The sequence below is a fragment of the Cydia strobilella genome, chromosome 11 (genome assembly GCF_947568885.1).
Source record: "Cydia strobilella chromosome 11, ilCydStro3.1, whole genome shotgun sequence".
NCBI classification, from domain to species: Eukaryota; Metazoa; Arthropoda; class Insecta; order Lepidoptera; family Tortricidae; genus Cydia; species Cydia strobilella.
This window is the reverse complement of record NC_086051.1, coordinates 38,217-65,312: the sequence shown is the minus strand read 5'-3', so window position 1 is coordinate 65,312 and position 27,096 is coordinate 38,217. Positions and strand designations below refer to the sequence as shown.

At 36.6% G+C, this 27,096-nt stretch overlaps 1 protein-coding gene across 1 annotated transcript in view; it reads right to left on the bottom strand.

The window, feature by feature from the left end:
- The window catches only part of LOC134745380 (GTP-binding protein Rhes), a 64,802-nt gene extending 56,735 nt beyond the window's left edge, over positions 1-8,067 (bottom strand). Inside the window, exon 1 of the mRNA XM_063679418.1 lies at positions 7,852-8,067. The gene's annotated coding sequence lies outside the window, so the exon portion shown is untranslated. The remainder of the gene's footprint in view (positions 1-7,851) is intronic.
- Between the last annotated feature and the right edge of the window lie 19,029 nt (positions 8,068-27,096).

Sequence of the window (27,096 nt, the reverse complement as noted above, 5' to 3'; positions counted from 1 at the left end):
TCGATACGGACAAAGTGCCAAAAATATGTATACACGACCTTATCGATATTTTCAGACGTGACTGTACTGACAAATTAAAAGTACCTACAGCTCATAATTATATACCTAATATATTTTCAAAGACAGCAGCAAACAACTAAAATGATACAATGAAAATCAAGTACATTATTTTTGTAGATTTTTCTGGTAACAACAAATTAGCTCTTACCCCTTTGAACCAAATCTTCGGAAGAATACTATGAACACTGATATCACTTATATTTATTTTATAAAGTTATTGATTTAAACTAAGTATTTACAAATTTATACACAATACAGAACCGCATAATTATGCTTTGTGAAATATTTGTACAAAACTTTTTAAATATAAACTTTTTAAATTGCATAGACAAGTATGGCTGCGTTTAAGGAGTCCTAAAATGTCAAAATAAAAATTAAATTATTAAACTAATGTTTTTTTACGTTTCTTTGTAAATATTACGCTAATTAATTAATTCACTTAATTTAAATATGCTATTAATTAATTCAAAATACGCTAATTACATTTATTGTTTACAATTACAACAAAATATTATTTAAGTTTAAAAAATTGTATGCACGTAATCGATTATAAAGAAATTGTAATCGATTATAAAGAAATTGTAATCGATTATAGGCATACTAATTTCATATGGCTTTGTGTCAATATTTCATACTGGCAACAAAATGTCCTCGAACAGAAAAGTGCCACTTTGATCCCTCCTAGCAGGGAAGAAAAGTTCCCTTTTCGAATAGGTGATGTGAAAAGCTAAATTCAGTTTTTCTGTTTTGTACACTTCTTCTCTTCACTGAAACAAAATTTTCGTAAGTACTTCCTATAGTTATATTTCGAGTCCTTACTGCCCCATTGGGATTGCTCACCCTGTATATTGGGTCGAGGCAGCGCTGTCGTCGAGAATAGTTCCTTTGTCACCGTCCGTCGCGTCGCCCGTCTTTGGCAGATTGAGGTCACTGAACCCGACTGTAGGAGGGCAAAGAGTACACTTTTGCGCAGACATAGTTTTTTCAAAAGTTTATCCAAGCGAGGACTAAACACTGGTGCGACGTTAACATTTTATATTTCTCTATTTGGGTTCTTTCCTTTATAAGGCTTTAAGACTTTTGAGGTTTGTTTTATAAAGCAAACATAACCTGACATATTTAGGATTAATTATAAAATTTATAACGAACGCTTTGAGAAAAAAATGCATTAAAGTTATGCGTTCAGTTTACCGAACGTTACATTCAATTAAAAGTTTTAGATTAAACGACGGCAGAGTAAAACGAATCTCGCAATAAACGTCAGTGTGTTTACACACACACACACACACATCTCATTGTGTAGACTAGTCATTAGTGTAAGGACGTTTGTTTAAAAATAGAAACGGATTATTGTAAATAAATAAATAAATATTATAGGGACATTATTCTTACACAAATTGTCTAAGTCCCACGGTAAGATCAAGAAGGCTTGTGTTGTGGATACTCAGACAACGATATAAATAAATATCCATGACTCAGGAACAAATATCTGTGTCCATCACACAAATAAATGCCTTTACCGGGATTCGAACCCAGGACCATCGGCTTTACAGGCAGAGTCACTACCCACTAGGCCAGACCGGTCGTCAAAGCAAGCAAGCAAGCTAGTAGGTAAGCAAAGATCAAACTAGTACCTAAACTACCTAACTTCTTGTAAAACCTCTAACTTATAAAAGTGTGGAATGAATACCAAAATAACTATTAGTAAATATACATTAATGTATATTATTTAATCAAAGTTTGAAAGCTGTAATTTCTCTTGCTAGCTTGATGACTGAAGTTCTAATAAGTATATATATATATAAGCTAACTAAGCTATATATAAATACATAATATTATACAGACACGTAGTAGATTCGTAACTAATATGGAAAAGCTTCAAATTGAAGCCAATAAAAGCTCATCTCAGCTAATAAGATAATTTTGGCAGATTCCTGCTAACTGGGCATATTACAATAGAATTTAGTTTAATTCCATTATTACTTTAGAAAGGTCTAATTAGGCTACGGTTTATATGGATTAAAGGTACCTATTATGATATTCCAATATATTCGAAGTTTGATATCGGATATTGTTCTGTGTAGTGGTTAATAGGGGTCTGGCGTCTGAAAGCTACGTAGGTGTTGCGGCGGCCGTACTCGTACCTCGTACTGATCAAAGTGAATCAGCTATAGAATGATAAAGCAACGCGTACAGTAGTTAGTAGGTATACATGAAAATATTAAGACAGATTGTAGAAAAAATTTTTTTGCCTATTTAAAAACATGTAATTATGATCTACATGTAATAAAGTTCTAAATGACGTACAAGAAGTAGTACCCGAAAAGAAGGACTGCGTACTGCCTACAAAAAGAGATGAGATTCAATCAAAAACATTACATGTAAAAATATGCAAGTCTCACAACGCAATTCTTCTACTACAAAAAAAATTTGAGATGTAATGTGATACCAAGTGCTCGGACTCGGAGAGACCGGGTCGCGTACGCAGAGCAAGGCTGAGAGCCTTTACTTTTTCACGAGACTGTTGACGCGACTGCAGAGAAACTGGCGCTTCTACTGGCTCCAGTAGACAAGTTACTTGAACCATCCTGGGGGATAGAGATAAGTACTGTAGCACCACCCAACTTATCCCAAATATGGTCCAAAATTAATTCGAATACCTTCCTCTTCCTTTATATATATTAATACAGCCCGGCAGCTTGAACATTTCATGCTCGCTTAAAAGTATTTGGTTACGGTGGCGTCGTCGATCGGGTCGCCAATTTCCCGAATGTAGGTTAAGGGAGACGATGGCTGAGATACGAGTCATACACGGAACGGGTGCGTCGTGAACGGGTGCTGTTTGTGAAGACCGGTCTGTTTAAGTTTACACGGGCTTCATGTTACGTATAAGTAAATACCTATGTAACTTTACTTATGAGTGGCATTAACGTGAGATACTTCATTCGGTTCTTGTATGTTTGTCTGATTCAATTTCTTGTCTTTTAATTACTTATATAACAATTCAAGTCTTGGAGACCCTTTACAACTCTAAGGATAATTTGATGATCGTTTACCCAAAGGGTAAAAACGGGACCCTATTACTAAGACTCCGCTGTCTGTTTGTCTGTGTCTGTCTGTCGGTCTGACTGTCTGTCTTAGCGAGTAGCTTGAGCGAGTTACTCTTTCAGTGTAAACAGACTATGAGCTTAGCGTGGTTCAGGTGGCAAGTCTGTACTTACATACACGAGTTGACGCAACTCGTGAATTTTTCATTTCAATATCCGCAAATATCACAAGTCTTTTGTATAATATTTAGCAAGTATTAAAATAAATATGTTGGGTAAAGTAAATCCTCGCAAAGCAGCTTATCAGTGCAAGCCGACTGGTATGATTTCTACTTGAGCAAAGAATCAGTTAACCATGTATACACGGTTTTTTTTTGGAGCTGTTGGAACTATTGTAAATAAATGTAGTATTTAGGTATAATTAACTTTATTTATTTACATACAAGATATATACAGTAGTACTACGTAAACGAAATTAATAACTAGCTTATTAATTAATATCTAAAATAGGCCCTTGAGGCATTGTACCAAGGATGCTGTATCGCAATGCTGATACGTTGTGCGAGAAAGCCGCCAGCTCTTCGGTGACCAGTTACGTCAACCAGACGCTTATTTTTAGGTATTATGTCTGAGTATCTCGTTATTTTTATTTTTGGTTCCCCTAAATTCTTACATATTTTAATAAAGCATTCGAATCAGTAGAATAATTTAACGCTGAATCAAAATTACATTACTAGCAAAAAGACAATATAATGTTCGTTTCACTAATCCACCTGAAGAAATTGTTAAAAGGACAATAGCTTCAAAACAAAATAACGAAGTGGTTAGAAGCAACTGTAATTGACATGGCGACCGCGCCGCAGCCCGCGCGGCCGGCCCCCGCCGCGCCGCGCCGCGCCGCGGACTCGACAGCTTCAATTCGCGATGACGACTGAACGTTTTGTTTCCAACTTGAAATAACTGCTTACAATAATATTACATTACGGAGTCGGAATAAATTTGAATACAAATATACTTTTTATTAAACAATAAAAAACTGAAAAACATGCAAATTGCGCACCTACTGGACTCGTAACTAGACGGTATTCTAAATAGAGGTAATGGTTTGTATTTTAAAAACTCACCACACTCGTAATAAATGTTCTTGTTAGCTTTTGTTTATACTCGATGTGATTTTGTTAAATGGTCTAATTTTATGTAATACGTCATTTTGAAGCAATGTCTGTGTGGCAGGTATTTTGTAAGAATCCGCCGTTTACAAACGGCGCCGTCAATTTATAAACGCGAAGCGGTTTGCAAATTACCGAAGGCAAATTGTTCGTGCGCTTATTAGCGTCAACGTCAAACGTTGGGGGTTTTGTTAGGGTGACCATGACAAAAAGAACTTAAAATGCCCAAGGTAATTAGACGATGTTTTTGAAAAGAATCAGTCCTACGAACTCCAGTTTTGATGGACACCCCAGCGTTTTTCATAGTTTTGATGTGCAGCGCCACGCGTGGTAAATTAAAGAACTAATTCAGCCAAAATGCCGCGTCAACATGCAAATGGCGCCGTTAATGCCATAAGGTATTTTACATAATGCCGACTGTTTACAAATTGCTTTTGAAACCGCTTCGTGTTTGTAATATGACGGCGCCGTTTGTAAACGCGCGAATTCTTACAAAATGCCTGCGACATCTACATTATGTTTAAGGTGAGAGTGAGAGGTTGCTAAACTATTTTAATTTGATAGAGTTCTTAATCGTTATAATAAAAAAACGACTCATTTTCACCATCTTTATTTTCAGAATCTTGACGAGTCAAATGGGCTCCTCATCTTAAATGAGTCTTACGAGTAAAAGATGCCAATTAATAGCAACATTTCATATCTCTGTAATATGTCAAATAGCACTCGCCCTACCCTACGCATACCCTACGGCATATTTGATGCATTTCCTTACAAATGTCTACTTTCCAAAGTCGCCAGTTTATACAGGTAGGTACAAATTTCGTTATCAAACCTCCGGCCACGGCGGCGACCTTTACAGGCCGGAATCAGGTAAATATCAGGACTAAAATAAACGGCATAGAGAACGATTCGCGGAAAACCTTTCAGTGAAATATTCCAAAATGAATTATTCACTTAACAAAAATCTGGGAAATCCTCTTACGCAAAATTTGTACTCGAGTTTCTTGTTTCTATGCTCAATAAAATTATCTAGGTAAATAATTTAAATTTGCCTGCTATTTGGGTATTTCAAACGAAAATCGTTTAAGCCGGGCTAGGTGGGGATAGTTATAGTTACAGGTATAAGCCCAACAACTATACCTAATAGTTAGTTTTCCAGTTTAATTATAAAAGTATGTTACAGTAACATACTGTTCTATTTTTTTATTGAAATTGAAATTGAATTGAAATTGAAATTGAAAATCTTTATTTCAGGTCTGTCGGCCCATATTTTGTTAGTTTACAGTTCTTAAAAATATATTAGTAAACACACATAAATTGTAAAATAAATTAATTAAAATTAAAATTATAAATAAATTAGCTTCAATTCAATAAAATTTGATTAAAAATTACACATCCATTAAATTCCATTACTTTACATTTAAAATTTATAAGTCAATTAAATTAGATCTAATTACATTAAAAATATAAATACATTAAATTAAATTACATTAAAATTATAAATTTTAAAAACACAATCACTTGCCATATTTATGCTGTGTTGTATGTGTTTAGAAAGATTTGTATTTTTCGTATATGAATATAATAAAATATTTGTACGTATACTATGAATGTAATATGAATATGAAATATAAAATCCTTCGTGTAGGACATGGCCACAAGTAAGATGCAAAAGTAAACACCTACCGCTATTATATTAGTTAATGTAAGGTAAACATCCTAAGTATTAAGGTCCTATTGCTCGACATGATATCCAGTGATCACCTAAGATTGATTCATGATTGCTAATAAAGTACCTTTTCTCAAAAATGGACGGCAAAGACGACGTTGGCGGTTAAAAAGTAGGTCGCGAAGTGCGTAATTTATGGTGTCAAAAAATTAAAAAGTTAAAAACATTGCAGTCTCGATTTCGGGACTGCAATGTTGCATACAAATTCCATTATTTGTCGAGTTACAAACTTTTTAAAAGTTGAATTGGCCATATCAAATGAAGGCATGGGTCCATTAAACAGCCAAACAGATGATCAGTACTTATTATTATAATGTTGGTACCGCGACTATTTAGGTGTCTCAAATAGGTGTGCGTATTTTCAGCAGAAAAAATACACTTCTATTTTTAATTTAAAAAAAAAGGCGGCAAAGCAAATCTTTTTACTTTTTTCTGTGAAAATATATACATAAGAACGTTGCTTCTGTAAAATATTTATATTATATTTGTATTTATTGCGCCATTTTTGAGAAAAGCACTATATATGACTCGGCTGGAAGGCTACTTGCTGGCTTCGGATTCAATTAAACGGACTCCCAAGGTCGTCCGTTTAAAACGAATCCTCAGCCAGCAAGTAGCTACTTCCGAGCCTCGACAATAATGTACTAAAGTTTAAAGTAGACTTGTTGAGTGAGCACTAAATCTGTAACTGGATTGGTTCAAAGCAAATAAAAAGATACTTATGGTTTGAAATGAACGCATAAGTAGTCATGAAACGCGCGAAGCAATAAGATAAGTAATCTAGACGAAAATATAATATGTCACACTCGGGCAGCAGGGACCACCATTGAAACTGGGAGCTGTGATTGATACCAGCTCAAACATATTTAATCCAATGATCGTGCTCGTGTCGTGAGTCGTGCTCCTGACATAGAAACGGTCCGGGGATAATTTCATACGTTGTATGTCACGGTGCCGGGTACTTATATACCTACTCGAAAATCCATCAGCATGAACCGCAGTTTCACAGCAATTATATTTAGGTATGCATTTTCATTTTATTTAGTTTAAACATACACCAAAAAAAATCCACATTTATTCAAATATAATAAGAGCGAACGACGTAAATACAATCTAATTCTTCCGGAATCTGTCCTCGACATCTATCAGAAAGGTCCCTATTACAGCGTAATCAAAATTTATAATAAAATACCCATCTCTTTAAAAACAATTGAGAAACTAAATCTTTTTATAAACTCTTTAAAATCATTCTGACTGGAGAAATGTTATTATGCAGTATCAGAGTTTATGAACGATGATATTTGAAATGTAGCCACAATAATTTAAATTAACAGCTTGTACATTTGTATTTAAGATTTAGTTAATATTGTAATCAGGGTCCATGAGATACTGTAACTTTATTTATAACAATTGTATATTGATGAATACCATGGTTGCAATTAAGTATAAAATAAATAAAACAAATAAGTTTCTTATCCTTACTCCTACTTTTTTGCTAAAACAGCGAGATGATAGTTAAATACCTAACTGATGAATACTGCAGTGGATTATACTACCGAGAAGTAGAAACATAGATATTTTTATTTAAAAAAACTGCTTTTAAAGTCACCGTATTATAACGACATAATTTTATCTGGAGATAGTAAAGTTTATTGCATGATAAACTTTCCTAAGAAAAACAAAGAACGCACGCTTGTTGGACAAAAAAATCTTATTTTAGCCCCAGATCTTTCCAGATCCCGGCTCAGACAATTTAGCTTGTTCCTCCGCCACCAGACCTCATACAACAGCCATAAATTAACACAGCCCTTTATTAACCTACAAACCCCGAAACCATGTGCTTTACCTGTTACATTGCACTCGGAAAATAATACAAACAAAAGAAAGTTTAAACGAAAACAATAAAGAGAGTTTGCAAAGTTCCCATTCACTGCACAGTAAATGTGTCAAGCGCTAAGCGCTACTATTCACTCGGGAATAACCACAAAGAATCGTAGCTCGCGGCTACGGCGTAGCGGAGCACGCGTCGCGGGCGCTACGCGCGGCGGCGGACGAGCACTGCCGGCGCTACGCCGGGGATGCCAGCAAACTACGAGCCGCGCTACGCTACGAACTAATCTTTGCGTAGATTTGGGTTGCGGAATAATAATAGTTTCCTTTTTGTTTGTGGTTCTTGGAAGTTGTTTTTACAACTAATATCAGTTTTTATAATGTGTACGATTCCTGACTTCATCTCCATTAATAAATCTTAAAATAATTATTATACTGGAATTTAAATTGATTTTATTTCTTATATTAAGTAATTATATTTTAATACTTACCTACCAAATATATACATAAATACCGTGCCGTGTAGCAAAATATAATAATTTAATATAATTTACAGGAATTACTTTTTTATTAAATTATCGTGACAAATAAAAATATTGTATTAGACTCCAATTATGTTAAGTCAAAAAGAATGATATCAAGTACCGCTCAACGAGAATTATATCAAAACCAATTGTAAGCAATGCAAGCGCAAGCAATAGAAGCAACAATATTTATTGACATTTCCATAAAAGTGAGGTAGGAGCTGATCTGGCAACCCCCGGAGCCGCAGCAACAGATAGGTATCTGTTGCGCGCCCACAGAACTAGGTGAACCGCCGCGCGCCGGCATACCACCCGGACAAACAAAAACGCACTCTACCACACTGTAACAAGGTCCCTTCTCAACTTCCGCCAATGTAGGTGAAACGAGAACAAATGCAGTCAACCGAAAATGCACTCTATGGTGTAGCATTAAGGAGTTTGATTTATGGAACATTGCTTTAAACAGAGTTTACCTCTATTCCATTGTTTGTGAATGGTCATGTCCGGCGTGTGTCCGGCATTATCTAGACTATCTAGAGGTTCGCTTTCTATACACTTATATTATAATTTTATGAAAATAATGCTTTGTTTACGTTTACGTACCTATTTGGCGATACCTATTTTAAGAAGTCAAATTTAATATTAATAGTATAAAGTGAAACACCCATGAATTAGTTTTATACTAAGTAAGTAGTAGATAAGCAGAGCCTGCCAATAAAATTATTTAAAAAAAAACTATGAATAAATGTCGCTGGCTAAAGATTTATTAGAATTTTCATAAAAACTTGTTACAATCCTAGTGAGACACTTAATGAAATGTCGGGTACTTACGAGTTACGTGACTAAATCACCACATGAAACAATACATATCAGCCTCCCCGCAGATTAATGGTATTTTTTGCGACAATCCTTCGCAAATAAAAGAGTGCTCTTTAGTTATTAGGGTAGTAATGTTGTATATACTATGTCTATCACTTGGTAGTAATGGATCGGATTATTTTTTCCTAATTCAGCCTTTGTGGCAGTGTACTCTGTGGCATCTACTTATGACTCAGGATTAATTACTTGATCCTTATTCCTTTGATAATAGAGTCGCAGTTCGCTTGCTACTTCTGACGTCGATTGTTTGCTTAATAACTGAAGAACAAAGGTAGGTTTTTGTGTTCCCGTGTGCGATGTTATTTAACGTTTGTCGTCGGAATGTTGATTATATAAAACATTTCACCAAAAACATTTTCATGCAAAATGTTGCCAAGACGAAACCATAAGGCACGTACTGTCAAAAAGTTATCAGATCTCTTGTAGTGTAGTGTCAAGCTTCTGACTCTACAAGTCCTAACTTCACAAATTCTACACCTTAGTCAAAATATGTGGCTTGGCCGTTTCGGTACTACAAGAACAATTATATAATAAAAAACCGGACAAGTGCGAGTCGGAATCGCCCACCGAGGGTTCCGTACTTTTTAGTATTTTTTGTTATAGCGGCAACCGAAATACATCATCTGTGAAAATTTCAACTGTCTAGCTATCACGGTTGATAAGATACAGCCTGGTGACAGACAGACACACAGAGGAGTCTTAGTAATAGGGTCCCGTTTTTAGCCTTTGGGTACGGAACCTTAAAAATAATGAATAGTGAATAAATTCACCTTACGCCCTTGTGACAGCGAAGCGGCCAAGCCACATATTTTGACTAAGGTGTAGAGTTTGTGAAGTTAGGGCTTGTAGAGTTAGAAGTGAGTTACCGGTCAATTCGAACCACGTGATAATTACTAGATACGAGAACAATACGAGATCTAATAGATACGTTATAGTTTAGTTCTCAACTAGTTATCTTTCGCAGTTCGATTCGAGAAACCAATTGTCATTTCACGCTACAATTATTGTGACGTTTTGCGATATCCATTAGATATCCATTTGATGTCTAAGTAATATCTTAAGTAAATCTTAAAGAGATCGTTCAAGAGGACATTCGGAATCGCGGAAACGTCAAATTTGTCATGACTCTCAAATATCTCGTTATCGTTTCATATCTAGTGGATAGATATAACTAGATAGTTGATATCTAGATCATTGTTCGAATTGGCACATTAGAAGCTTGGCTCTACAAGAGATCTGATAACTTTTTGACAGTTTTACATAAAAATGTTTTTGGTGGGATTTCACTTATTTTTGTTGCTTATGAGTTATGACATAACTGTCCAAGAGGTTTCGCAGTTTGTCCTATTCCGATAGTGCTCTTGATGCCAGAATGACATATATATATGATGTCATTTTGTGATCGTTTGCGCGTGCATTTCGCTCGCACTTGTTAGTATATGTATGGCGCGAATGAGACGCATGGGCGAATGATAACAAAAAGACATAATTTAGATATCATTATGACATCAAAAAAATAAATTTTTACGTGATAGTCAGCAAACGAGCAGACGAGCCGCCTGATGGGAAGCAGTCATCGTCGCCCATGGACAAGCAACGTCACAGGAGCCACTTAAGCATTGCCGACCTTTGAGAACCCTAAATAGCCGCTTCTTGAAGAATCCCATGTCGTAGCGCAAAGGAAATAGAAAGGAGGCAACTCATTCCACATTTAATTCGAATTTAGTTCGAAATTAGAGTTTCAGTTAGAAATTTAGTTCGAATTGGCCTCCTGTATTACAAGGCTCTAGTGCCTCACCCGCCGAATTGTTAATTGTTCAACTGTACCTATAGATACATACTTACTTACTTACTTACTTACTGCTGTGCTGTGTGTGGCGCGACAACCCGAAGTGGATCCTGGCCTCCGACACCAAACACCGCCATGCTACTCTGTCCAAAGCCGTTTCTGTCCAGTCGACGGCGCAGAGTTCGCTGAGGTCTTTCTGCACTTCGTCTCACCAGCGGTACCTAGGGCGTCCAGACGGTCTTCTGCCACTTGGTACTCCAGAGTACGTCCTCCAGACTGCGCGATCTTCCCCCATCCGGACTACGTGCCCGAGCCATCGGAGCCTGGCGGCTTTCGTTTCTCCGATGATGTTCGGCTCGGACACCAGATCTTCAATCTCCTAAGATCTACCGCAAGATATTGGGACCCACACGTCGAGAGGATGGAACCTGGAGACTCCGCAAGAACCAGGAGATTGTAGATACATAGATAAAATAAAAATCGGTAAATAAGTATTTACATTGTTCAATTCATAGCGTTGGTTAAGGAAAATGGCTTTGAGTAAATCTTGTCCTTTAGCTTTCTAGATATTCTCATTAATACTAAAGAGACAAGCTTAGCGTAATAAATGAAAATAAAATTAGAACTGCCACCCATTGCTCGTCATTTACAAAAAGAAATCTTATAAAAGACGAGAAAAGGGAAGAAAGGTTGTCAATAGTCATCCCACTGATTAAAGAACAATTAATCTGTACTTCTAAATAATTAGAACACAGTCGAGTACGAGTCGGTATTGAGAAGCATTATAGTTTTCTGTATACCTATTGAGAGTTTCAGGCAATAGACAACATAATTAATCTTGAATATATACAACATAATAAGGTTGTCATACTTCCATATCCTAATTTATAGGGTTGGGGTTGTTTACTATTAAAATTCCTGAAATACCTGTCTGGGGGCATCTTTTATGCAATCTGCTTTTTACTGATTCAACATCCAAACTTCAACCCCCTTTCAACTTTTCCCCCTAACGCCCTTTTCCATCCCCTTTTCACCCTTACGGGGTGATTCTGGGGTTGAAAACTATTCTATATCCTTCCCCGTAAAAAAAACTGTCTACATTGGTACTATGTCTATTTTGTAATTTAAACTAAATCGGTTCAGCGGTTATTATTGATTGCCTATACAAAATTATATTCCCCTTTTCACCCCCTTAGGGGCTAAAAATTTCAAGTTTTGGAAATATTTTTGTTGTTTGTGTACTAATACTATCTTACGTATCAAATTTCAGCTTCCTAGGACTTCAGGAAGTACCCTAAGGGTTTTGATGAACATCAGTGAGTGAGTCAGTGACGAAATCGTTTTTTTTTTAGATATGAATAAAAAACTAAAGTATATCAGCTATGCAATTGAAATTTCTTATGCTTAATAAGTCCACTATTGACACCATATTTATCTGGTATAATCCAAAGCCAAGTTATGAGGGTTCAAAAAATCGACGCTGCGCTTCGAGGAAAGGTAGGTAGTGCTTTTGTGCTTCGCTTTGCTCGTCTTGGCGGGGGCACTACCATGCCCCCAGCTAATCAACATTCCTGTCGCGAATGTTTAAATGTCTGTGATTCACTTGGACATACAAGGTTCTATTTGATGATCTCCCAGAGACACCAGAGATGAATAATGCTTCATCGAATGCCGGCGATGGGAATTTCCTGTACACTATTGAGTTGATAAAAAAGGACAGTAGGCGCTAGTCAAAATTTGCTTGTTGGACCAGTAACGTATGATTAACATTTCCAGATTTTGAAAAAACTTATTTACAATTATTGACCAAATCGTCAATTTTGACATTTTATTCAGGATTAAAAGTTTTTTAGAGACCAGCTTAATAGGTCAGTTAGCTAGTTAGGTAAATAAAAGAAAATGTTCTTTATACAAAAACAAGTCTCAATATCTACAAGTCATTTTATTACGAGTAAAATTCAACACTACTAAGTTTATAAACACGTAATAGTCGTTTATAATTCATTTTATGAGTTTAAGCAGTGCAATCTGTATTCAACCCACGCCTCGTGTTTACGACGCGAAAAGGCGTCATAAAATAACTACGTATATCTTATAAGACGCAGATTCCGTACCTCATTAAGTTAGCTCATTTTACTTTTATTTTTAAAAAGAAACAAAATTGCATTCAAAGATTTAATTATAAATTTATTATAATATATTTTTTTTTTTTCAATTTCGCTTGTCTAAAAATATTCTTGAGTACTAAATATTCGATTTTATGGATATTTTGTACGACAGAAGAGTGTAAGACCTAATGTTTCTTAGAGAAATGTCATCATTATCATTAACTGTATCGACTAGTAGAATAAAATAGCGTGTAGAGTAGGTTACTTCGGGAGTAGTGGGGCGTGGCGGCGTGCGGTGAGGCTGGAGTGAAACACAGCGATACAGCGGAAGACAGTATATTTTCGCAATCGGCGCTAATTCTAGGTACAGGAACTATTTACAAAAATCGCTTCATCGGGTCCTTAATCTCAGAATTTTTTTAACACCGCGAAGTGGAATAAACATGCGCGGTGTACAGTGACATCTAGTGAGATTGTTCATACGGTTAAAAATAAAAATATGCCCATTGTTTTTATTTGGTAAACTATTTATTTTTTAAACTATTTGGATACATTCAATATATTTTAGAAACATGTTGCATGATGTTCTGTATTTTTTACAGGTTTCAGAAGTCAGTAATGACGAGATATAATGGCGCACTAACGCCATCTCCGTGTACATAGATGAATTATATATATATATATATATATATATATATATATATATATATATATATATGGGTTGACAACGTTACATTAATCTATATCTATACATTTGCTACGTTGTAGTAAAATACAAGTACTACGAAATGGGTGATTTAGTAATTTTAAAGATTCAAACACTAAAATTGAGATCAAAACTGCGTACCCGTAACGCCATCTCGTGAGGGCACATTGAACTATATTTTGTATAGGAATTGGCTATTTCCTATTTTACATTAATCTTGATTTTGCACATTCGTTATGTTTGCATAAAAACTAGTCGACACGTTACATAAGGTTTTGGAATTTTAAAACTACGAGAAACATAAAATATCGTTAATGTTTACGTCGAATTCGTGGCCTACTAGCGCCATCTAGTAGTTTCCGTGTGAACTAAATATAACTTATGGATGTATTTGGGAAAATTCGCGTTACAAGCGTGTTTATTTTTATGAATTTTTTGTCGGTTCGATTCCTGGGCACGACAAGCGAATTTAATAAAATCTTTGAATGCAGTTTTGTTTCTTGAAAAAAATTAAATAATATTTCCTTTAAGTAAAATGAGCTAATTTAAGGTTTTAAGACACTTTCCCTCCAGGGCCCATAAATTTTTTCCACACTGTATATGTAGTGAACAATAAAGTGCTTATTATAATTCCTAAAAGTCTATCCGTTTTGGAGATATGTGAATGTTCATACAATCATTTATTTGTGCACAAACGTACAAATAAAAACCCGTTCCGTCTTCTGTAATGTGAAATATTAAAGACCATCATGACTCATGACCAACTTTATGCCTCATGATACAAGCTGCTATTTCCTCGTTATTTTAATTTATATATCTGACGAATCCAAATTGAATAATCTATTATACAGGTAGAGATGTGCTTATAGTTATTAACTTGCAGAATTTATAAAATTTCAGCTAAAAACCTCGAGGACAATTCGAGAGAATCATTTATTAAAACATAGAAGTAACTTAATTTCAATTCATTAAATCGTCTAAGTTTCACAAACGCTGCGAGTTCGGAACAAAAGATAACTTGTCTTTATTAATATCAGTACCCGTACCATGAGTCACTGACAGTGTCAAAACTGACATAATATATACTCTAACGTCCACGTAATTTACTTTCTATACATCTCGCTTGCACTAATAGTTATGTCAGTACGAGCGAGATGCATAAAAAGTAAGTTACGTTCACTCTCGCTTTAATGTCAGTGCCGAACTGAATAACTGATGGTAGCCGTACAGGAGAACAGCTGAGATTATTAGTTTGGAACAAAGCTTTACAGATAAACACATTTTAAGTTATACGTTGCCGTAAAATGGTCCTACTTTTGCTCCTTGGTGGGTAACTATGCTCCAATTAAAAAAGGACAACGTCTAATATATTCAAACGTACTCAGATAAACTAAATTGTATATAGATTTTGAATTGCTACGTTAGTTATAAAATTAATATTTCTTTTCTTGCGGGGCTTATTAAATTGGCGCACAACGGGGTAACTTTGTACCCCTAAGTTTAATTTTTTTTTTTTAATTTAATTAATTTAATTTAATTTAATATATAATATTAGCAATAACAGATAAACCTTACATGCTAACATTCAAATTACATTTATATTTATATTTACACTTTAGCTTATACACTATATTTCATAATTATTTTATTTTATTTAGGTAGGTTAATTTATTTATTATTTAATTTATTAGACTTAAGGTATAACTATGTTTATTGTACTTATATGTTTAGTGTATATGTTTGGTAGGTAGACTAGTAGTTAACAGTATAATTGTATCAAAAGGTAATAGAGCTTTTAGTGACTAGTGTCTCCAGGTACCGGCTTGAAGCTATCAAAAGTTTTGACACTGGGGTAAAAAAAACATCCAGGGAGCTGTCGCTGGTCAGGATATTGTTTATAAGCGTCAGAGCTAGGTGCAGGGGGGAGGAGGAAAGAGCGCGCGTGCGCGCCGGCGGGATGGCTAACGGGCCGCGGTGCCTCGTGCGCAACTGCATGCCACACGTACGCGGGACCCTCAATGGAACCAGTGCCAGTAGCTCCGGATTAATTGTTAGTCCTCGGATTAGTTTTATAAAATATTTTACTAGATACATATGTCTTCGAAACTCGAGGGACGTGTAGTCTACCATTCCGAGGACGAAGAGAGTTGGGTTTAGGTACGGGTAGCGTCCATATATTTTGTGGTACAAACAGCGCACAAATGACTTTTGTACTTTTTCCAACTGGAGCGTATATTGGTGCTCATGGGGATTCCAAACGACGGAATTCGTTTCCAATCTGCTGCGCACATATGCATTATATAAGACGCTAATAGCGTGCTGGTTGGTAAACAGTTTGGTTTGACGAATGACAAATCCTAAACACTTTCTAGCTCCATTGCACAGCTTGGCAATATGCGGATTAAATGTAAGTCGAACGTCAAACCATGTGCCGAGGTCTTTTACTTCATTTACATGTTTCAAGGGTTTAGTGTCAATGGTGTATTTTAGATGTATGATAGGCTCTCGAGCACGCGTGTACGACATCACTGAGCACTTATCCTCATTAAGGGTGAGACTATTATTTTGGGCCCATATATGAACAGCGTCGATATCCGATTGAAATTGGATGGAATTGTGATGGGTATCAATAGGTAGTGCCAGCTTTAAATCGTCGGCAAACAGCAAGCAGGTCGAACACGTGACCACTGCCGGCAGGTCATTGATGAGGACAAGAAACAGCAAGGGACCGAGGTTGCTGCCCTGACCTATACCTGACCTCACCAAGAACGGCGCTGCGTATTGCACGAACTGATGCCTATTGGAGAGATAGCTGGCCACAAATTGGAGCAGGTTAATAGAAAAACCAGCCATGCGCAGCTTCTTGAGTAAAATGTCGCTATCAACTCTATCAAAGGCCTTCTGGAAATCGAAGTACGCTACATCTACCTGCTTCTTCTGGTCTAGGTTCTTGGCTATTAAGGTCACAATATTTAGTAAGTTCGATGTTGTTGAACGATTTGGCAGGAACCCGTGTTGTTCGTCGCAAAACCATCCGTTTAATTGTTTGTATATTTTTGTGTATATAATTGACTCAAAGACCTTCCCGAATATTGAAAGTACTGCGATCGGCCTATAGTTATGGATATCCGACTTGGACCCTGATTTATGAATAGGGAGTACTTTACTTGTTTTCCATGCCGATGGGTAAGCTTTGTTTAATAATGACAAGTTAAATATATATTTTAGTGGCTGGACACTTCACGACAGTCTTTGACAATAAACTGGGGTATTCCATCGGGCCCTGAGTATGTTTTGGCCGTAAGCGATTTATGGCTGAGCGAATATCTTCATCACTGATGAGGTCAATCGTGATGAGACGATTATTAGAAGGCACTTGTTCAATATTGGCAGCAGCACATGCTGCCGCAACGTCCAAAGTGGGTGTGTTTTGTATGAAAACCCTTTCAAAGAAATCTGCAAACGCGTTCGCAACTTCATCAGAGGCCATATCACCAAAGGTTGCGGGTTGATTCGACCGACGAGTGCGTTTTACAAATGACCAAAATGAAGACGGGTCCCGTATTATGTTATTTTGTAATTTGGTGGCGAAAGACCGTGCAGCATCCTCCGATTGAACATTTAGCATTCTACGATAATAGGAAAAAAATGCATAGTACAACTGGTTTCCGGACTGTTTATATAACCTATGATATGCATTTTTAACTTTGTTTAAATGTATGAGATCTTGCGTGAACCACGGGGGGTATTGTTGTATATGTTTACTTTTTGTATGTTGTTTTAACGGTACACATTCTGTAAGCAATTCATTGATGGTGGTATAGAAGTGTTCGGTACATTCATTTACATCGGTTATATCATGCAATTTGGACCAATCAGTATTCGCTAGTTTATGGTAGAGAAGGGGATAATTTGCTTTACGATAATTTCTGATTAGGGATTGAATATCAGATTGATTGGAATTTGGAGGAAATGATTGCTTGGGACGGTTAAATATTGTTGGGACTGATATCGCTATATTAAGGGGGGGGTGGTATTTTTCGACCGATACTAGCCCAACGACAGCTTCTGTTACCGTAGTATGAGAAATCGCTTCATTTGATAGCACCAAATCTAATACTCGGTTAAGACTATTCATTACATTGTTTCCCTGAGTTAAGTTACAATAATAGATGAAATTTTCATATGCGGTTTTGACGCCTACTGTGGCTGAGTAAAGATTAAAGTCGCCAACAACTATAGTGGGGTAGGAGTAAGTATTTATTAACATCTCGATGCATAGGAAGGCAGAATGATAACGAGAATCAGGTACACCCGGCGCCAAATACGTCACACACAATACAAAGCGTGTGTGTCCCTTGGTGACGAGTGCACAAGCGATTTCGTCCTGTGGACGGGCGCCGCAGTTCAGCTCCCGTAGGGTGTAGGGCGCGCGCGCCGCGAGCAGCACGCCGCCGCCGCCGCGGCCGACGCGGTCACCCCTCACCACGCTCCAGTCGGCCGGGAACACCTCGGAGTCCGCTACTGAGTCGTCTAGCCGTGTTTCAGTAAGTGCTACTATGTCGAATTCAAATGTAATCAGAGCACTATTATATAGGTGTGCAGTACTTTACCTTTCAGTCCTCTTACGTTTTGGTAGAATATATTAGTATTACTGCTCTTTACGGGTTTCTCTACGAAAAAAGGTACGGCCTGTATTTGTTGTTCTTACTTGCGGTCGTCTTTTTAATGTTGATGTATTTTTATTTTTGTTCATAAACCATTCCTGTAGTGCCGTGTTTTTGGGCCAGTGTTCAGGCGACATGAACAAGTTAAAATATTGGTATGGTACGCCCAAGATAAAACAACAATGTGTTGCGTGTCCAGGGTCGGGCTTTTTGACAGTATATGAGTTGCATGCTTTCTTTCGATTTAGATAAGGTTTAAGGTCTTCCTCGGTAGTCTCCGAACAGAAGTTCCATGCGTGAATATATTTCAGCGGCTCCATTACCTTAAGGTGGTCATCAACGTCGCCTGTTGCTCTAATTACTGGGCGTCTGGTGCGCGTCTGGGGTTAAGTAAGCTATAGGTAGGAGCAAACTATAGGTAGGCGCGAGCTGGCGAGAAACTACACAGGACAGGGATCAGTGGCGAACAGTCGTGTTGGAGGCCTAGACACACTTTAGGTCGCTGCGCCAGAGGAGTAAGTAAGTAAGTAAGTAAGGAGCAAAAATACCCCAAACAATGGGTATCTTGTGCTCCTTATTCATAGCTTCATTTTGTATAAAACAACATTTTATAAAGTTGATTTACACATAAATATATGTTACATTAGATGTTATTGTTAATATTCAATTCGTCTAAATATTGAACAATGAAAAGTTTAAAATATATTCAAAATTTCCTTAAAGTGGATCAAATATTAGAGCAAAGTAGGACGATTTTACGGTAGGTATTCTTTAAAAGAGACTGACTGTCATAAGAAATCTTGACTGAAACTCAGAACAATTTAAATATTAATTTTAGAATAATTTGAATAAAGCTGGCAGAGGTCATTTGATTTTAAGGCGGCCTTGCTACTTTTTGGAGTAAGTGGCGGCAGGCTTTGCTAAATCTTCTGCATTAAAGTCAACATTATTGCTACAGTTCAAGAGTTATCTCTTGTTTGCTTGAAAGATTGGATAAAAAAATATGTGTTTATTTCGGAGCGACGACACTGCGACCGGTTTGTGACCGGAAAAGGCGATGTCGACGCAAGATGTGTCTACAGCTACACCGTGTTGTAACGGCGACCGAAAATCGTTTTATGGGTACATACAGAGGTCATTATATTTGTCATATATATCTTAATATACGCCTACAGGAAACGTGTTGTTAGATAATTTCAAGGTCAAGGATACTCCATAAGCATTTAAATTGTTATACCTATCATACTCGTAGGTAAGTATATGAAGTATGAAGCGTCCCCGCGGATGGTGCAGAGTGATGGTGTCGGCGAGCTGTTAGCCTGAGAATAGTTGATGTGAGAGGTTCTCAGCGGAGCCCATTAGCCGCGGCGGGGGCCCCGGTCTCTCTCCGCAGTCTCCGCCCGCTGCGCCGCCGCGCGCCGTGCGCCGTCTCTCCACTCCACCCGCTACACGCCGTATTCTGTTTTCAGCAACAATTCATAATGTAATAAAATGTATATAAATTAAACATTGTGCAAGCTGTGCTGCTGATGATGGCGCTGTGCTGCGGTGGTGGACTACAGTAACTGGACTGTCAAACATCAACTTTTGACAATCAGAGATTGTTGCATCAGCTGTCAACTTGTTAGAGGGCACTTTTCGGGCACATTTTTCTCAGGCTTTACACGTCTCTTACTATCAATGAATATCTTTGGTTCTGAAGCATAAACGATGATTCGCGCTTTCCACTCATTACAATGGGGAATCTATCGAGAGCAATCTGTGAACTCCTGCAGACCGGCCTCTAGGCGCCAGATTAGCTCTCTAGTATATAATACTATATCTACGCGAATTTGTTGAGTACATCTAATGTGTTTCGCTCGCGATCGATCCCACAATATTTGTTTTCGACCTTATAGTTTCTGAACAAAATGCCACACTATAAAGATTCTGCTTTTGCCATTTTGGCTACGGATCCCTAGAGTGACGGATGGTTCCAAAAACCTACCACGTATTACTTCTCCATATACATAATATACAGCTAGGGCCGTTTCAAAACTATGGGACATGAAAGTACCTTAAATATCATAGATAGGAAATTTTGCTGAAAGAATACTTTATGTAATTTTTCAAAGTTAGTAGTTCAGCATTCAAAGATTTTCTAAAAAAAAATTTGCTTCGTCTGGGAATCTAACCATCTTAGATGTAAAAAAAATCACCCGTATTTTTATGATGCCAATCGAAAGAATGGACAAAAAATAATAATTCTTCTTAAGTAACATAGTATCTTAAAAGAAAGGCATACAGAAAATTTATCATTTTAATCAAATTAAAAATATACTTGAAACTGCCGAAGTCAATCGAGTATTTTTTGTAAATTAATTAATTAAATGCTCAAATACTAAGTTTTATCATTTTATCTGCACGTGCACTTATAATAAGGAAAACTATGCCAGGAAATCGTTTAAGTGGGTACTTATTTGCGAATAATCAATGCTATCTATGGAATGAAAATATCGCTATTTTCCGAACATCGTCTTCGGCAATAAATAATTATTCTTGACATTGGAATCAAACATTTTACGTTATTACTTTCTTTTAAGATCCTAAGAAGAATAAATATTTTTTGTCCGTTCTTTCGATTGGCATCATAAAAATATTACGGGTGTTTCTTTTTTTTTCACATTTAAGTCTGTTCGATTCCCAGACGAAGCAAGTTATTTTTAGAAAATCTTTGAATGCGTATTGCTAACTTTTGAAAATAACATAAAGTCTTCTTTCAGCGAAATATTCTATCTACGATATTTAAGGTACTTTCCCTTCATGACCCATAGTTTTGGGACGGCCTGTATAATTATTAAGACTCCCCGCTCTAACTTCACTCGGTATCCGTAAAACAAATATTTCGGTCGTAACGAGCCAGAATATTTTACACCAAAACCAATATACTCCGCGCACGCGCACGCGCACGCGCTCGGCTCGAACTTGACACATCACGATAGGAATCTGTCGGCTCATCGGACTTGTGGAAACTGAAGCAGGAGCACGGCAGGAGTGCGAAATACGGTCCGATTTGCTTCGAAACAAATTAGAACGTTGTCGTAATAAAATTGAGTGCAAATAAGGCTTCGCCAGACGTTTGTTTTTATTGGCGAAATAAAAATGGGTTGCTCTACGTTCACGAACAATATTGTCAATAAGTAATGTTGACCATTTATAGGCGCCCAAACCTTGAATAAATAAACTCCCCAGTTCAATTTGGAATATCTTCCTCATATGCATACAAAACTTAATTACATAACACTATTTTGGTACTTTTTCGGGAATCTAATTAATGATTACCTTCTCGCCATTTGACAGACTCTACGATTGTTTGCCACAAGCATGACTGCACTTCCAGTCGCTAATCGCGCGAGACAGTATCTTCCGTCTCATTTGCATAGTAGTAATTAGAAAGAGTTGGGAAGGTCATCGCGCGCGACTCGTCGTCTCGAACGACTGAGAACCTTGCGCCATTAATCAGTATTCATCTGAAAACAAACGACTTATAGCATACGTGACTGGTTTAATATTCGCATAAAAGATCTAAGAATACCCCACAGCAACAGCATACACCAGCACAGTCATATTGCTTAAAAACTATTTCCTAAGCTGAAGATAAGTACATTAGGTTTTCCAAATTGTATTTCTGTTTGTTTAGGTTAACGGTAATTTTATGTTGTTTTTATGTATTGATTTTGACATTTATGTATTTGATAAATAAACAAACTTATACATTTCATCGTTTACGTTGCCGATCAATCCAGTGATGTGAGTGATGCGAAGTCAAAGGAGCAAACGTGGCCAACTCTTGGACTACTTTGTTATATGGCACTACCATCAAAATAGTCTCAATAAACATTATATATATATCTACATGCCTGTAACAATCCAGTGCCTAACGCACTTACGTGATTCAATAAATTAACTGTCAGTCTCGTCTCGTTATAAGTTTAATGCTAAGAATTAAAGGGTTTTACATTTGTATTAGTGTAGGTATAAGACAACTATCGATATATTATTATTTGTGCAGAAAAAGTACAGTGTCATTAAAAAAGTATTTATTGTAAAATATTTATGTACCTATACTTACATTAGATTCAACATTATTTGGAAGATTTCAGTTTTTAGTTAGTTCCTTGAACCTCGTATATGTTGAAGCTTGCTGTAGCAGCAGTTCTCAGCCCGATGCGCCCGCTCTGTGTGTGTCTGTGTGTGGAGACTGTGGAGTAAGTAATCTGTACCGCGCCGCGCTATGTCGTGCACAGCGATCTGGATTCAGAGCGCGCGCGGAACAAGACGCAATATGTCTTATAACCATCCGCGTGATGGATGACGGGATCATCGCATGTTTCGCAAACAGATCTATCTAGGGCATAAACGGCTGAAAGTGAAATACTCGTGTTGTCACGGAGGCGTCTATCTCGCATATTTACTGGTAGAAATATGCATAATTTATAAGGATTTTATTCAAATGGTGTATTGCGTAGGATATTTTTTGGTACTAAATAAGAATGAATGAGGATTCGGTAAAACGAAATTCGACGAAACGAACGGGATGGTAATCCTACATAAATAATGAGTTCCCCAGAGTTTTATCGGGACTCTCGAATGACATGGCTACAAAATATAGTGACCACCAAAAAATACTTCCACTAAATGAAAAAATCTCGTACCAAAAAAAAATTACTGAACACCAAAAAAACAAAATTTCCAGCTGTTTTAATCACGACTGCACTTTAAATTGGATTCAAACACCAAATATAATGAATGATCACCAAATATAATTAATGATCACCAAATCTTAAAGAGCAAATAAATGCGATATTTTCATCTAAATAAACCAATAAAAAAATTAAACCGTCGAAAAAACTGAAAAGCAAAAAATTTAAAAACTTTTTTATTTTAACCTTAATGTCTAAGTTCTTACACTAATGTAAGTAATTATGAGTCAGCGCCAATCAATCAAGTTCTTCATTTTCCGGCGAAGTGGCGTGTCGCGTCGCGCCGCCACCGCATGACCGCACATCACGCTTTACGTAATTAATTGGCGCCTACTCAAAATTACTTAGGAATACTTACATTAGTGTAAGAACATAGTTATTAGGGTTAAATAAAAAAGGTTTATTATTTTTTGCTTTTCAGTTTTTTCGGCGGTTTAATTTTTTCGTTAAAAAGTTTTTATTTTACAATTTTTGTGGGTGGGAATTTTTGTTCCAAATTTATATAGGACCAACTTCTAGGTATACCCTATCCAATAAAAAATAATTAACAAAATCAGACTATTTGCCCGTTTATTTTTGTATTTAATACACTGACAATTATCTGATTCAATTCGGCTATATGTATAAAAACTACTAAATTGACCTACTTTTATATTATACACATAGATTTAAGATTAGATCCTAAGTATGCATGTAATATTGCTATGCCCCCACGGCGTCCATGTGGAACTACCAAGAATTTGTAATACCTATAAAACCATGGTTGCAATAAATAAATATGAAATATGACTACTCTGTAAAAAGTTATGCGTGGTCATACATTACAATAAGTGAGAGAAAAATCAATCATTTCCTGTTTTCCTACCCGTAGGGTTGGATTTTTTTACAAATTTATATGGGACCAATTTCGGGGTATAGTGAATGATGCGGAGATATTCGAACTTGGTTTGTATGTCTACGAACTCGTATATTGTTTTATATTTTAGCAATTATAGTCTGATTACTAACGCCATCTAGGTGTCTGATCTGTAATACTTTTGATTCTCTACTCACCGCTGGAGGGCGGTAAATGTACGGGTTTTGTTCGAGTTTTATCTCGTTCATGCTGTTAGAGTTAGATGTTACTCGACGGTGGTATTTAAATCCCTTTAACGTTTCGTTCATATTCGCAAAAGTAAAGATGGAAACTGAATTTAACCATAGAGAAATATAAGTACGGATAGAGAGGTAACTCCATACATCAGTTTCCTTACCAAAACGCGAGTTATTTCGTTGTCGACATCTAACGTCAAGTAGTGAATTTATCAGTACCATTACTTGACACCAGATATCACAAGTGACGCTACTAGGCTATATAGGTACTGCTATTACTGCTAAAACAATTTAAAACTAATAATACAAGCAGAAGAAGTTGAATATGAAAATAGACTAGTTAACCCGGTTATAATATTAGCTGAAAATTGTGGAGCATTACTTTTCGTTTTTCCTTTTGAGACTTTTCGTTTGTCGCGACATCTATTGTAAGCTAACAGTACTGATCAATAATTCCGCTATGGATTACCAACCGGGAATGGATGACGGGATCATCGCATCGCGGTGTATTGCGTAGAATATATTTAGGTCACCTACTCAATACGAACGAATGACTAAAGGATTCGATAAATAATGTAGTGAGTATACCAACAGAGCGCTATTGAGACGCCAAGTGACGGACAGCTGATTCAATAACTCTACGTAACTAAGGCTAGCTAGGTGAAGAACTATGATGGTACGGTAGTGAATGATGCGGACATAATTGAGCACACGTTAATAATAAAAAGTAATGGATTAAAGATATTAATTACTTGGTATGTATTTCCACATATGCACCCACAGCAAATGTAGACAGGTTTCTTATGCCATTTAGGTGTCTGATCGGTAATACTTTAGTTTCTCTATTCGCCACTGGGGGGCGCTAGATGTACGGGTTTTGCTGGTGTTTTTATCAATTTCTTGTATTAACAGTTGATAGACGGGGCCAACGGATCGATTTGAAATACAATTTGTTGAGTGCCTTTTATGTTGTTTATAAATGTAAAAGCATAAGACCGGCTTAGACCTGAAGGCACGGTATATTTGCAGACAAAAGTGCCCTCCTCACAATGTCATTTAGGGCATGGTGGCGTGGAAACTACATTTAAAAATTAAAAAATGTTTAGACTTCCTATTTTTCATAAAAAATAAAATATTATCTTCAATGTACAACTTCAATTATCATTGTGATTGGAGTTGCTTGTCACGCCTGAAACCAATAAAATTGGCAATACATTGCGTTTTTTTTGTCGCTTAACAAATGTTGGTCAGTATGAGAAGTAGCCCACGGTTTAATTTTATGCACGTTAATACACCACATCCGGTGTAAGCACATAAAAAAGTATCTCGCAAATAGTCGAAAGATGGCGCTTACAACAGGGAAGCTCCGCAGATAGATCGCGCTGTTAAGATTTTCATGCGAACTACCTGGTCATTTTGACAATATACATTGGCTAGGTAAGGTTCGGAGTTAGGTTAGGTTTTGAGTTAGGTTAGGTTTTGAGTTAGGTTAGGTTTTGAGTTAGGTTAGGTTTTGAGTTAGGTTAGGTTTTGAGTTAGGTTAGGTTTTGAGTTAGGTTAGGTTTTGAGTTAGGTTAGGTTTTGAGTTAGGTTAGGTTTTGAGTTAGGTTAGGTTTTGAGTTAGGTTAGGTTTTGAGTTAGGTTAGGTTTTGAGTTAGGTTAGGTTTTGAGTTAGGTTAGGTTTTGAGTTAGGTTAGGTTTTGAGTAAGGTTAGGTTTTGAGTTAGGTTAGGTTTTGAGTTAGGTTAGGTTTTGAGTTAGGTTAGGTTAGGTTAGGTTAGGTTAGGTTAGGTTAGGTTAGGTTAGGTTAGGTTAGGTTAGGTTTTTTTTTTTTTTTTTTTTTTTTTTTTTTTTTTTTTTTTTTTTTTTTTTTTTTTTTTTTTTTTTTTTTTTTACAGTGCTCCTCCAACATGATCGGAGACTTTGCCTAGCTAGTTTTTCATTCATACCAGTTCTCGCTTGTATACCTCTCGTACTAGCATACTTCATACTTGATCTTTCTTTCATTCATCTCTTTCGTTCCTTATGTGGGTAGTCCCACCTATCAGCTTATTACTTATTACTTACTATTCGGGAAAAATAAGGAAACACAGGGTTTGAACTTTATTCATGAGTGCTCACTGCATGGGTAGCGCTTTTTATACAATTTCTTATTACATGCTTATATTTAATATTATTATCTATGTTACATTTTTCATATATTCGCTATTGTATTATTATCTTAAATCTAATATACATATTGTGCGTTTCTTATGACACGAGTTTGGCTCTCTCGTTTGATTATTCCTACTGGGTTTTTTATGTTTTTCTTAAATATATTTACTATATTTTAAAAACATATATTTCTATCTAGTTTTATTTCTTTTTACGACTCTTCTCACAATTTTTAAGCAGAACTCTATAAATTGGTCCATTTCCGCACTAGCCATTATGTTGTGTAGTTTGTCGGCAGTTATAGCTTTTAAATTCTCTCTGGCCTCTACAGCGAGGGGGTGAAGGCAACTGTGGTTTTGTATTGTTTGAAGGGCTGCCATAGAGTCGCTGTAGACTCCATACGATTTCTCGGCATACTTCTTTGCTTCCCTAGTGGCCCTGCACAGGGCAAGGAGCTCCGCCTGGTAAACCGTACAGTATCTCGATAGAGCAAGCTTGTGGGCTTTGGTTTCGGTTTCTCCCTTCCAAATAGAAAGTGAGGCTCCAACCCCGCCCTCAAGCCTGCTGCCATCGGTAAATATTCGCACATCGAACTCACTGT